We start from the raw sequence: 15,723 nt of genomic DNA, 5'->3' as shown, positions 1-15,723 counted from the left end.
GTGGATTGGTCGTCGAAACACAATACCATGGCCCACACGTTAACCGGATCTGACGTCCTCGGATTTCTTTCTGTGGGGAAAGTTGAAGGATATTTGTTAACGTGATCCACCGACAACACCTGGCAACATGCGAACATTACGCAAGGCGAACTACTCGCTGTTGAGAGGAATGTCGTTACACGTATTGCCAAATGCATTGAGTTTGACGGACTTCATTTTGAACATTTCCTGTATTACTGTGGTATTTACAGTTAATCACGCTGTAACAGTATGCGTCCTCAGAAATGATAAGTTCACAAAGGTACATGTATCACATTGGAACAACCGAAATAAAATGTTCAAACGTACCTACGTTCTGTATTTTAATTTAAAAAACATATCTGTTACTAACTGTCCATCTAAAATTGTGAGCCATACGTTTGTGACTATTACAGCGCCATCTATCACATAGCGAAAAAGTGGTCCAACTAAAACATTCATATTTCTTAATGTACAACGCGAATCTGTAATAAAAAAATGGGGGTTCCTATTTAAAAAAAGAAACGCTGTTGATATCCGTTTGATCTATGGCATCGCCATCTAGCGGGCCAACCATAGCACCATCTGGTTTCCCCCTTCTCTTATTTCGTGAGATATTTGGCCCGGTCACGATCAATGGACGTCATCTCCTGCCATAGTAAATGGTAATGTTGTGTCCGACTCACGTCTAGCGCTGAACCACCTTGCACTCGATAAGATACAATGTTGTACACAACGGTTCCGTATTCTAGTTGAGAGCTTTATAGCGTCCCCAGTGCTATATTACGAAAAGACTTAAAAAACAATATTTATAAAGAAGAGACATTCAAAAATTGAATAATATATTTTTATCATGTAGCCGTAAAACAATAATTTCTCTGTCGAGAAATGCAAAGAAATGCAATGCAAAGAAATAATTTACGACAAAATGATCTAAAGAGACAAGATACGCTCTTTTGTTAATTTTTTTAGTCGTCTTCACTTTTTCTCTTGTCTTTATTGTGTATAGGCGGACATCTTGCGAGTGCTGGCAAATGTAAGCATATTTGTATGAGTTAAGCATATAATATACCGATTTAATATTATTGTGCACTTTTAATTTGTAAGAGGTGATCCCGATTTCATGTCCGCCTTCCTTGAATTAACCTGCATTCAAGTAATTTACAGTTCATCAATCGCAGCGGCCGATGCAGCCAACGACGCCATTACGTGGCGATATTAACTTATGAAAATTAGCGGAAGCGAAATACTCGCCCGCTATTAACATGATAATTTTTCTCCACAGCCGCACGAAGTTGCAGAAATACGTAGCTTTAAGACACTTATTTTCAGTACCATAGCCGAGACCCAGAGCCAGGACTCTGACTACAATACAATGGTTAACGGAGGTAAGAAAAATACTCTCGCGCGTGTGTGGGCCGCAATTGTAATTAATAACTAAAGATCTTTTGCTTTAAAGTGAACTGACTAGCCGAGGAAATTAATATGAAAAGTTTATTACATTGTACAACTTATATGCTAATGTTTTAAGATTCAGCGAGTCTAACATTCATTAACGTAACAAATAATTTAAGATTAATATTGTTAAAAAGGAGAACTTCAGGAAAGCATTTAATCGTAAAATCAAAATTAAATTAAATATCATTTTTATTAAGGCCCACCACGTAAGTCGGCAACAATCAAAAAATAATAATAACAATAATAATATATTAAATTACGACGGCCGACGGACGCGATATTGGCGCCGCAACTTTGGGGCCCGATCAAAGAAAATATGAAATTTACTAAATCTGACTCTATTGTAATGAATGTAATTATGTATGTGTCTAATTGTTGTAAAATATTAATGCTTATATGAATTCTTTTACATGTACAACAACAAAACCACACCCTGAGGAGGTCTGGAGAGGAAAAAGTGTAGAAAAGAAAAAGGATTGCGAGAAAGAAAAATAAGTAAGGTAAGGCCTATTGTGCAAGCATCCTGTGTAGCTCTGTGCGGAATATCGAACCCATGTGCACATGTGATACCTTCGGTGTTTTGTGTAATTATATGTTTATTTTTGGAGGGGATAATTATTCGTTTTGTGTATTTATATGTTTATTTTTGGAGGGGATAATTATTCGTGTGTGTATCAGTGTTAAAGATTCGTCAGTGGCTTAAAGTGAATTTATTATGGGTAAGATAGGACAAGCTAAAGCATCCGTACCAGACGAACAAAATTTTGTTAATATGGAAAGTGAGGGTCATTTGCAATACGTAAACGAATCCCAAGCCACCGCCTCGGATAACATAATTTCCGGAGCGGGGGGCGAGGATCTGTGGACGGTGAATGACGCTCCACAGCAGAATGGGAATAGAGTAACAACTCCACTGCCTGGGCAGGGGGGCCAATCGAGTGCTAGATTAAGCGGGGCACCAGTATGCTCACCGATTGCAGACCCTTTTGCTGAATTTCTGCGTAGGCTCTAAGAAAGAGATAGGGAAAGAGACGAAAAACTGGCTCAGATGCTCCATGAGCAAGAGCAACAAAGAGAACAGAAAGAAAGGGAAAGAGAAAGAATGTCAGAACAGAGGGAAAGAGACGAAAAACTGGCTCAGATGCTGCATGAGCAGGAGAAAAAATTAATGCAAAAGCTCGGTGAGCAAGAGCAGCGCAGTGAAGCGAAACTAGACCGTATACAAAGCGAACTTGCCGAGATGCGGGACGCGTGCAAAGAAATACCCGATCTTGTGCAAAGCTTAGCCGGCGAGATGCAAAAATTACAGATATCACAGGCTGGGCTTGAAGATAATGTCCAGACTTTAACCAACCGCGTGAATAATGTGGAGATAGATGCACGGAAAAGTATTGACGCATATTTGGAAGTGGAAGCTCAAAAAGTAGAAAAAGAATTGAATGAATGGCTAGAAGTAAAGGATCGCGAGATATCTGCAAAGATTGAAAGCGACGTAAAAACAGCTGTAGAACAAGCGACTGCGGCCGCGAGTGTAAATATTGACGCTAGCGCTGCTGCACTACATGCCGAATTAACCAGATCAAATCCCGTGTGACTGCGGAGTTGCCAAATTGGCAATAGGAGGTCGCACGGAGACTGTTGGAAAGCAATGTAAACAGTGGTGGACAGATAATGAATCCGACTCCGCGTAGTGATTACTATAATAACGCTGACGATAGGCAGGGTGCGAGTGCGCAACCGCAACCTAATGCGAATTATGAGCACGAACAACATGCGATACCGTGCAGCGCACATCACGAAGTAATGAATGTCACAGAATGTAGTAATCAGATGTGCAAAAAGGAGGACAATGTAATAAAACACAGGACATTCCAACCCTTCAATAGCGAAAAACGAAATGTCCACCCTGTTGTATTTATTAAGAGCTTCAGGAATGTGTTTCCCAGGGCATGGACGGAAAGACAAAGAATACAGTTCGTGGTCTCCTTTATTCAAGGTGACGCGGCACTGTGGGCGACCGACGTGTCCGAAAAATGTCTAACGATGCAACAGTTTGAAGGTGCATTCTTGCAAAAATTCTGGTCCGATAGCGTCCAAGAAAGACTACCAAAGGAGTTATACAGTCCTGAAATGTACAATCCTAAGATGGGAACGTTACGCAAATATTTCGAAAAGTATATAAACAAAACCAGGTACTGGGACGAGCCCATGTCCGATCGTGACATAATCAGATTGATAAAAATGAAGTTGCCCAGTGAAATTAAAAGATATTTCATCAATGTGCCGGAATGCGATATAGAACAATTCATGGAAATAGTGGACTCTGTTGACTTATTGATCGAAGATATGAAAACCGAAAACAAGTGGAACCATGCAGGCTGTAATAAACAAAAAGCCGATTACAATGGCAGCCACAGTAACGATAGTAACTTAGTACCAAATGGTAACGGGAATAGGCAAGAGCACCGGCAACAGAATCGAGGCACAAACAATGGCAATGGTTATAACGGCAACGGTTGTAATCGTCAAAATCGAAAGAGACATCATGATGGACGCATGAGTAATGGATATAATGGTAACGGCAATCCGCAATGGCGGAACAACCGAAACCAGTGGCGTGGTTGCAATGAACCGACACCACAGTGGCAACAAAACGCAGCGCCAAAATGGAACGCCAACCCAGGTCCGTCACAGAACATGTCAGGGAGTTACAACCGACCACCGCAAAACCAGGGCCATACACAATATCAAAATGGGAGGCAGGGCGGCCAACCCAACAGTAGCAACAACAACAACCAGAACCACAACGTGAGGTTAGTGGAAGTGACTGAAAACTGTCAACCCACTAATGCTCATCCGTTAAACTAAAGACAGCCACAATACGCTCTCCGTTGTTGGCTGCAGGATGGTGTAGTGAGGGCACATTCACGGATCACAGCCATAAACTTTGTATGCTGAGATACAATGAGGGAATAAAAATAGACAAGGAACTTGTAGACATACCGCAGAAATGTAATCGAACCGACAAAAGTGTTGTGCAGGCTATATTGCAAGCAGATATGTACGGAGCACCAATGCAGATAATAGTCGATACCGGTGCGTCAACCAATGTCATGAGTGCAAATTTTTACAAGTACTTGAGTCAAAATAATACAATACCAGTATTGCCAGTGAAGAATTGTCGTGTAACAGGTGCAATAGGTGCACAACCTCATATCATAAAGCACCAGGTGCAAGTCGAGTTTACGGTAGGAAATGAAGCAATGAAAAGCTCGTTCCTAGTAGTTAAAGGATTAGGTGTTGCTTGCATCCTGGGGATGGAATTTTTACGCCAGAGGGACGCAAAAATCGACCTCTTGTGCGGGGAAGTAAGCCTTATGAATGAGGGTAGACGGGTAATTTTGCCGTTGTTGAGGACACGGGAAGTGCACGGTAAATATTGCCGGAGCTTTCAGTCGAGATTCGAAGGAATACAGGTAATGAATTTATATTCTGACTTAAGTACAAGACAAGCATATTATAAAGAATTTATTACTGAAGACAAAGAGGAAAAAAGGAAACTGATAGCCATGAAAGTCAGGGAGTCAGGACATTTGACTGAATCACAACAAAACGAATTGACTCAGCTACTTATAGATTATGAGCATGTGTTTTCGGAAAAACCCGGTGTATCGAGGACTACACCTATAACATCGAAGTGGTACCTCACGGTACTTTCTGTCTCGCAAACTACACCATCCCGTGGTCAAAGGAGGAGGCAATTACGAAGGAAACAAGAAAAATACATACAAAGACTTAAAGAAGTTCGCTCAGTAGAGCAACGTTTACATATATGAGTAGTAGGTTAAGTTCATAGTGTATTCTTTTGGGAGTAAATGTTCAGATTTTAGTGTAACATTTAAAGACAATAAGGCACACAAGATTAGTGCGATTCAATTTTGTAGATGTTAAGGAATAATAGTATTTTTAAGCAATTGCATTTTGAAAAAAAAAATGAACGTAGGTTTAAGAATATTTTACAAGTTTCATGTTTAAAAATGCTTTAAAAAAATATTTTTTAAAAAAATTTCAACAGCATGCAATGATGAAAGAATTTTTCATTAGTGTGTCATGAATATTTTTGTAGTAGTAATGAAACTTATGAAATTCAATATTATAGAGTATATGTTGTTCTATGTATTTATGTTTATACCGATCTTGAAATATGCCCAATCATAATTTACTAAACAACATGATTGCAGGGTGTACATCACCCAAGGTACCTCATGTGTTGTGGACAAGGTACAAAGCAAATCAGTAAACGCGACTACCGCTAAGCACTGTTAAAATATATTGCCATCTGCTAAGGCAAAGATTTGCACGAATTTGGTGTGTAAACAAAAGTCACAAATCTAACATCAATCTAGGAACTTGCACGCTAGGCCTAGATTATAGCCGGCCGCGGTGGTCTTGCGGTTCTAGGCTCTCAGTCAGGAACCGCGCGACTGCTACGGTCGCAGGTTCGAATCCTGCCTCGGGCATGGATGTGTGTGATGTCCTTAGGTTAGTTAGGTTTAAGTAGTTCTAAGTTCTAGGGGACTGATGACCATAGATGTTAAGTCCCATAGTGCTCAGAGCCATTTTGAACCTAGATTATAAAATGTCTACAATAATGTGAGAGGCAAAGTTTTGTAAAGTTGAGCCTGGCTCTGGAGGGCAAGTACGCAATGAGTGGGCAGACATGACATGGGGACTTACCTCAGATGAGACGGAAATACAATTGTATAGTCAAAAAATCTGAAGGCAAGTACGACTCTAAGTGGAAAATGAAAAAAGATAGTGCGAGAGACTGGTAAAATCCAGCACGAGGCAAAATCCAGTTCAGACTGAATGAAATACATTAGTGTTTGTGAACTAATCGAAACAGTTACTTTAAGCAGTGTAAAAAACTGTGAAGGTGAAACTGTGATATGGACAGTGAAGTGCTAGTATTGAACGTTCAACAGTGGTAAGGACGCCAAACGCCAATATTACGCACGAAAAACTGTGAATTTGCTTATAAATGTAAACTGTTAACGTGAAGTGAACCCACAGTCAATATTTTTGGGACAGACTGTAGTTTCAGTGAGCACAATAATGCGAGATTGGAATGCGATGCGTGGACTGTTGCAAAACAGCGACCGCAGAAACGGCGAATGTTTGTACTAAGCTCGTACTGGGACACTCACCAGTGCCTGCGAGTGCGGCGAAAACATAAATAATTTTATCAAGACAAAAACTGACGTCTAATGGAAACAGTGGCGCATCAAAACATCATTCGCGGGAGAAGATCCATGTCATGTATTTTGCAAGACAGTGCTAGCTTGACACTCGGAAACTGGCGAAAATTTAACAACTGCCGCACTAATAAATGCTTCTTGCCCACTAGCGTAACCATCAGCGGCGGGAAACAAATATTACGTTGGTTGTGTGTATGTTTCATGTACTACGTCGGAGATGCGTAACAGAGCTGACTCCTGCCAACAAGAGCGGGGGCGAATATCATCCCACTCCACCACGCCCGGGCGAGACAGAAGCGCATCGCCCACCGTGCAGCCGATCAGCTGATTCTGACGTTCCGCGACGGAGAGAGACACGCTGGCGTCGAGCGGGCGTTGACCTCTCTGCAGCCACCGCGAACGCCGACCACCAAACACACCTACCGACGCCGTTGCGAGCTAAACGTCGCGGCGTAGATCATCAACGACACCGCAATCAATTGTTATAATGACCTCATTTCTTTGCATAGTGCAACAAAAAAATATTTGTGATGTACGCACATCTTGTACTCCAATGACATCCCAGAAACATTTAAGTGAAAGTGACCCAAGCAGTTAGTCTGTCGCTCCGCCGAGGTTTTCCCCAGGTTTCCGTACGGCCACGCCAAATGGGGAGCGAATATTTGACACCCCTGGGACTTCAAATATTCCGGACTAACTCGTGCTTGTATACCTTTGAACACCGCAAAAGTTGCAAACCTAAAAAGAAGCAGCCAAAATGAAATTAATTGTATTCAATGTCCTTTTGTATATGACTGTATACGTAACCAATTGCATATTATATTGTTATGTAGATAACTTCATCTGTATTACACTTTGTGTGCAACACACCTCAGTAATTACAACATACGATGTGACATATGTAAACTGTGAAAGAAAAATCTGCGTGTGGACACTGCGGACATGAAAGAGGAAATATTTATGTCAAAAAACACGAACATTTTTTATGACATAAACATTTCGGGGGGCAATGTAGCGTCCCCAGTGCTATATTACGAAAAGACTTAAAAAACAATATTTATAAAGAAGAGACATTCAAAAATTGAATAATATATTTTTATCATGTAGCCGTAAAACAATAATTTCTCTGTCGAGAAATGCAAAGAAATGCAATGCAAAGAAATAATTTATGACAAAATGATCTAAAGAGACAAGATACGCTCTTTTGTTAATTTTTTTAGTCGTCTTCCCTTTTTCTCTTGTCTTTATTGTGTATAGGCGGACATCTTGCGAGTGCTGGCAAATGTAAGCATATTTGTACGAGTTAAGCATATAATATACCGATTTAATATTATTGTGCACTTTTAATTTGTAAGAGGTGATCCCGATTTCATGTCCGCCTTCCTTGAATTAACCTACATTCAAGTAATTTACAGTTCATCAATCGCAGCGGCCGATGCAGCCAACGACGCCATTACGTGGCGATATTAACTTATGAAAATTAGCGGAAGCGAAATACTCGCCCGCTATTAACATGATATTAATTTTTCTCCACAGCCGCACGAAGTTGCAGAAATACGTAGCTTTAAGACTCTTATTTTCAGTACCATAGCCGAGACCCAGAGCCAGGACTCTGACTACAATACAATGGTTAACGGAGGTAAGAAAAATACTCTCGCGCGTGTGTGGGCCGCAATTGTAATTAATAACTATAGTCCGTGAGACGAGTGATTGGTACTGACAGTTCCGGCGGGCAGACGGCGCTGTTGCCAAACGTGGCTCACAGCACGCGGCGCCCTGTCTACTACAAGCATTCTCTAGCAGCAGAAATAAAAGCGAGACAAAATACAAGTTGTATTGGTACGCGTGAATTTACTTAAAGTTGATGCTTGAAATATATTATCTCGAAAACTGATAAGAGCTATTTCGTACAAGTATCTAAGATGCTGAAACATAATAAAGTTATTTGTTAAACTTCACAACTGAAATGAAAACTATTTTCGCAAGTTGTTGAACATTAGCAGTTTTGGTTTCCATTGTTAAGTATTAGCATTATTAATTTGTTCTTCTACAAGCTACAGAATAATTGGTCAGTGTATTAAGAGTTATAATCTGAAGAAAGTACTCACAATATGATGATCTGGTTGTAGATCGATAGCAAACTCCCTCCTTACATTCCTGAATACGTTGTACTTACTGTAATGGAAAAACACCACTCACATCACTGTCAGAATCTGATTTGACATTGTGTTCCTCAGCACTACTCGAACTATCACTGCTCTCTCCCAGATGTATAATTAAATTTTCGATGCATTCTTCCACAACCCCTTCGGTTTTGGCCGCCTCTCTGATGGCACTTGCAGTGCTGTTTACAATTTTAGCCCACGTCTCGCTTGTCACTTTATTGATAGCTGCTGGAAGGAGAGTTTCCACTTCAGAGATCGTGAATTTCTTATTGTTTGCAGCAATGTAATTTTTTATCTGCGCCCACACTCCTTCAATTGCATTGAAGTGACAGTGGTATGGAGGAAGCCGAACGATTTCATGCCCGTGCTTTTTAGCAATCTCGTCAATTACATATGTCGGAAATTGGGGTTTCTTTTGTGCCACAATTTCGAGCAGTTCCGCCTTCCTTAAATCGTCTCTGAAATCTACTTTTCGCCGTTTCAACCACTGAATGATATCGACTTTTTTTGTTCCCAAGGTTGGTGCCTTATCGTGAACAACGGAATGATAAGGCGCATTGTCCATAACAATCACTGATGGACTTGTCAGATTCGTCATAAGCGATGTCTCGAACCATTCTTGAAATACTACACTGTTCATTTCTTCATGGTAATCTCCTGTCTTTTTTGACCGAAACATTTTCAAGCAGTTTGGCACAAAACCTTTCGATGTTTCTGCATGTAAGACAATAATACGCCCTCCTTTGCCAACAGGCACTGCCATTGTCCCCTCGGGCGTTCCATCATTCCAGCCTCTACGTAAAGAATGGCTGGCATTGATCCAAGTTTCATCTAACCACACTATACCTTCGAATTCCACACCCATGATCCTGCGCAGAAATCTGCACCGCCATGCAACTATATCTGTCCTTTCCATTAATATTTTGCGTCCGTTAAACAGTGAGTAGCTGAAGCCTATGTCTTTCAATACTGTACGCAATGAAAATTTGCTCCCTTTAAAAAGATAGTCTTTCTGAAGCGACACCAGTAATTTGGATAGAGTGGGATGTTCCCTTCTCTTATAATAGCTGTATATATGACGACGAATAGCGTCTTTCTGAAAATCGTCCAAAGCTGTCACCTACTTATTTCTCGGTCGCTTCTTTCCTGGTGTGTGCAGTTTTGTTGTGCCACTCTCGTCACAATCTACACTATACTGTTCTTTCCCTATCTTTACAACAGTGTTCTTACTTATTTTCAATGCTGCTGCAGTTCTCTTCACAACCTGAACAACAGGAATTAAGGGCCCACCTTTGTCCTTTTCTTTCTCAAAGTAATCCCTCACAGAGCACACGAACTCACGGGCCTGGGTGTGTAGCACACTTTTCTTCCACCGTTTCACTTCTTGTGTTGGGCTGGTACTACCCGCCGCACTAGACATTGTTTACAACGAAACATAAACAAAGAAACACTAAAAACAACAAAAACAAAATAAACTGCGAATTCAACTTCAGACAAACGACGAACGACCGCACCGCCTGCACGCGAGACACTGGTAAGTTTCATAAGCGCGCGCGACCGGGTTTCAGAGCGGCAACGTGGCCCTTGCTACCCGTTCAAAGTCAGGCCGTCATTGGCTGCCTGCCTGCGGTCGCTAGGCAACGGAAAGACGCTACCGAGCTGTCAATACCAAAGACTCGTCTCCCAGACTATAAAGATCTTTTGCTTTAAAGTGAACTGACTAGCCGAGGAAATTAATATGAAAAGTTTATTACATTGTACAACTTATATGCTAATATTTTAAGATTCAGCGAGTCTAACATTCATTAACGTAACAAATAATTTAAGATTAATATTGTTAAAAAGGAGAACTTCAGGAAAGCATTTAATCGTAAAATCAAAATTAAATGAAATATCATTTTTATTAAGGCCCACCACGTAAGTCGGCAACAATCAAAAAATAGTAACAACAATAATAATATATTAAATTACGACGGCCGACGGACGCGAGAGCTTGCAATCACGGTGTTTACTTACAGAAAGGCCGATAGAAACGGGCCGCGGGCAGCAAAGTTGTATCAGGAGACTTTTCCTCGCCGACAACAGCCACAGCATTCATTGTTTGTAACAATGCTTTACCGTTTGTCTCAGGATCGTTTCAGTGAGCAGGAGATCGTGAAGCACGTACCCGAAATATTCGGACGCCTCACTTGGAGGAAAATGTGATGAACACTGTGGAAGGCGATCGCCGTGTCAACACCAGGCAGCTGGCCCGCCAGTACAGGGTAAACCAGACGACCGTGTGGAATATTCTCCATGACAGTTGTTACTACCCTTATCACTTTCAGCGTGTGTAGGGCTTACTAGCGACAGACTCACGACTTCGGGAGCAGTTTCCCCATTGCTTTCTTCACCAGGCAGCAACTATTTCGGGATTTGTGTCATCAACCCTATTCACAGATGAGGCCACCTTTACGCGAAGTGGTATCTTCAGATTTCGGAACAGTCATCTGTAGTATAGTATGCAGAACTCCCATGGTATGGTGACAGTGGATCATCAGCATGGGTGTAGACGAAATGTGTTGGTCGGGATAATTGGCGACCATATTTTGGGACCAGTTTTTCTTCCACATCGCCTAGCAGGCCAGAACTATCGGTGTTTCTTGCGGGTGACTTTGCCTCCCCTGCTGGAAGAAGTGCCCTTGATGATTTTAAAGAGTTATGTGGCTGCTACATGACGGTGCTCCAGCCCACTTCACCATTAACGTCCGGACGCATCTCGGTTGTGTCTCTCCTGGTCGATGAACAGGACGAGGGGGTCCAGTTGCATGGCCTGCTCGTTCACCGTATATCAACCCCTGAAATTTCTGGTTATGAGGCCATCACAAAAGTATCGTGTACACAGAGCCCATTCCAGATGTGGAGACACTGGAGCGGCGTATTCATGCTGCCTTTGACACTGTGCGGATGTAGAGAGGTAGATGAACGTGTGAGACAGAACATGCTACGGCGCGTACACGCATGCGTTGAGGAACATGGAAACCATTTTCAGGACGTACTGTAATTGTTTCTGCATGGTACAGCGCGTATTAGACAGTCTTTGTAACAAAGTATGATTGAGTAAATGGCCTCTAGAACGAAAACCGTGCATTTCCAGACACAATTTCATTACACCTTTTTTGTTCCGTATCCTCTCATCGATCAATCCCTAGAGTTTCCAAACGGTGAAAAAAATCGCCTGCTACATATGGTACTAGGGGTATATGTACAAATATTGTGATCATTGGTACCTTCATACGTAGCTAGTTCAGTGTCTTGTTTTTTCTTTGCGTCTAACAGTCCTCTCGCAAATCATCTCGTAATTTACTGTCCTGTGTGCTACCTGTCGTAAATGCGCGTCTAACAAGTAAGTGGACTTCGTCTGTCAGTATAGACTGTTATAGACTGTCCATTTTGTGTCCTCACTTCAGTACCTGACCTGCTGCCCCAGGGAAAATAAAAAATAATGGTTTACTTGTGTCACGTCTACTTCGAAGTACTAACCAACCTAAAAGCGTGCTACTCACAATAGCTATTATTATTAATCTGCAAATAAAGTAAATACTGATGTAATGTTGTTCAGTACACTGTCTTAACTCATCTGTATAAAAATCTTTTTTTCAGCAGAGTGAAAACAAGTGTCCCTATAATTTATGTGAAGGATAAATATCACAATTTTTGTATCCAAACGAAGAGTGGGACATCGACAAATGTAGTATGAAACGGACAAGCATCAGGTCTAGTTTACAAAAACAAGATGTTTAAGTGCTTGCAAATAATACGGGTAATAAAAAAAAGTTTGTGATTTGAGGCAACTTTTTTGTCCAGATTTCGATAGCCTAACAAAGAGGGAGAAATGGATGAAATGGGTAAAAAATTTACCAGCGCTAGGTCCAGTATTTCAGTCAGTGATTTCATTGTGTCACTAACGTATGAGCATCTCAGCTGCTGTGTATGATTTCGAACATCATTCAAGGACGCGACAAATGCTTCTCCAATCTATTTCTTACTTTCAAACAAATCACATCACACAAAATTTGACCGGTTTTCTTTTCGAAATTCTTTTACTAGAAACCTTTCAATCCAGTCACAGCCCTGATATTCTGTTTTTTGTTCATCATGTGACATTGTGGGACGGCATCGAACTCCTTCCAGAAAGCGATGAATACGGCGTGAACATGCGCGCAGCTCTCTACTGCAAGATGGATTTCACGAGAGCTTCGTTTGCAGAATCCTTGTGGATTCCTGGAGGGGATATTTTCTACCTCCAGAACGGACGGCATTAGACAGTTTCAGAGATTCTACAACAAATGGACGTTAGTGACAAAAGTCCACGGCTGTGCACATCTGTTAGACGACCCTTGATGGAAACGGGAGTGATCTAAGAACTTAAGACGTTTATTTCCTCAAGCAACCAACGATATTGTGGTACGAGAAGAGTAGTAGGTCTTTCACATATTGTGCTGTGTGATTAAAAAAACGCAATTCAGTTGTTTATTACAGACAAGTTATAAAAGATAGAAACAAATTGAACATGCCACTGCATAGAGGAAGTTTCATAGTTTTGACACAGCATCACGGCGTCCCACCTCAGTTACAACTTGATGTGATGCGTTATTAACAACAACAACTCACAACTTTTGACTGGAAGGGGTGGAGAACTAAATCTTTTTAACTGCTTTGAACTCCCAGGTCACCAGACCTCGCACCTTGAGATTTTTAATGTGTGGGTACATAAAATACCCAGCCGTTATCTCACATATGGCAGCTATTCTTCAACAGCTGAGAAATATAACTGTTGATGCTGTCGATTCGTGTAGATTATGAAATGGACAACCGTTTCGATGGTCTCGAGCAATGCATAGTTCTGATATTTAGTGTGAAATATAGTGTCTGAGCGAACATAAAATAGAATCGTAAACATGTCTTGTCAGCTCTAGCCACTTTTGCGTTGTTGATCGACTTAAGCTGACTTTCTATCAAGCCGTCATTTCATTTGGTGAATGTCACTTTGGCGTTCTTGCGACAATAAATTGGAAGGAGGAACCATAGTACGATCGTTGTATCCTTGACCATTTGAATCTATGTAGTTAAAGGTGTGGGATGTTCATGCATTTGCCTGAACGGCGGGAAGTACAGTTCTTTCGTTTTCCTCGAACATTGGCCCCGTCTCCCAGGCGTTTGTTTCCAGTAGGTGGATTGTCTTCGGTTCGGCTAGTTCCACCCACCAGCTTACCGCATTGGCATGTTCGCTTAAATAGTTTGAGAAGTTTTCCCATGGCCGGAACACCTGTTCCTCAATCGTCTTGCGACCTCTCCCACAAATTACGCCTTGGGCGATGAGTTTTTACTGGATGAAATCTGCAGCGTCGTCCGGAAGTAAAAGGATGCAGATTTCTTCTTGAGTAATTGGTCTTGGTGTATAGAAGCCTGTCCAATCTGCTTGCAGCATGTTCATTAGCATAGGTGTACGTTGTCAAATTTGATTGAAATTTATTCCACATGTCGTAACACTGTTATTCTTACCTCGCCGGAGAAGTTAAAATTGGGGTTTGATTACATCTTTGAACGACGCAGTTAATCTCAATCACCGAAAACGACTAGCACCGTCACACTGCCAGAAATTCGTGGAATTACCTGCTGTAGAAATCCCCCTACAACGTTTATTGTTGGAGCGCGATGGTGAATACATGTTGATGAGTGGCGAAATGAACAGCTTCGCTGGTGTGTCCCTTCAGTTTGGTGACAAAATTTTGGTGGTTGATGGGATGTTTTGTATAAAAAGCGTGGTCTTCCCACACGCTTTCAGTGTTGGTCACAGCTTCACATACTGGTATGTCAGACACCTCTTACGCTAAAACTATATCTGCATCTGCCACCCAAATATAATTCTGAAACTGCAACATAGGATCTACCTCAGACAAAGAGTTTAGGAAGAACTTAGGAACTTAGTATTTCGGTACTGTCTCTACCATTTTCCGTTCCGTTTCGAAACGCTTGTCATCCACCAAAGGAAAATTTTGTCACATCTACGAAGAGAATTTCAATTTCAAAACTGATGAACGAATCGGTGGCTCTCTTTAAGGTCATTTCGGTCTAATAAGCGTGCTTCTTTTGTACTCTTGAACCTGTGATAATATTCCATATGGTCTCGAAGCAACGATTGTTAAAGAACGATGGATCTTTAGTATCCCTCTCAACCTTTATCGGCACATTCCAGTCTAAGGCGTTTTATACAACATTTTTTTTAATTTAGTGTGAATATTTTAATAATATTGTATATTCGATATCTTACCCAATTTTTCGATATTGTCTATATTTTGAAGCACAAAGAGTAGTTGTTCTACCGTATGCTACATTCCTTCCATCTGTACTTCAACAAGCTAAGCATATCCGCTGTAGCCAACGACATTCTGCTGAATTCCGTAACCCTACACAGCAGAGATTAGCAGTAGCAGATATATTCTGTGGACATCGATTGAAGCACGGGACCGGAAAGTGTTCGGTAACTGGGAACTGTTTCTATTTTTTTAAGTATACCAAGCTCTGGACACAGAGAAGAACTACCAATAAACTGGGCGCAAGTACTTCTGACCTGTTATACGTAAGTCCTAGAAGGCACAGGAGAGGTTGATCGATCAAGAACGGCTGCGCTTACAATTAACTCTGTCATTATCTGTCTGTTAACCGTCATCGTTGATTTGCGGAATTTTCTGTGTATTAGTCATCTGAGGCCTCTGCATTCGTCATGACTACCGTTGTCATGATGGCTCACCACATGAGCTGGCCGCTGAAGTCTGGTAGCG

Source organism: Schistocerca nitens, chromosome 8, assembly GCF_023898315.1.
Source record: "Schistocerca nitens isolate TAMUIC-IGC-003100 chromosome 8, iqSchNite1.1, whole genome shotgun sequence".
Classification (NCBI taxonomy): Eukaryota; Metazoa; Arthropoda; class Insecta; order Orthoptera; family Acrididae; genus Schistocerca; species Schistocerca nitens.
Note: the sequence above shows the minus strand (reverse complement) of the source record.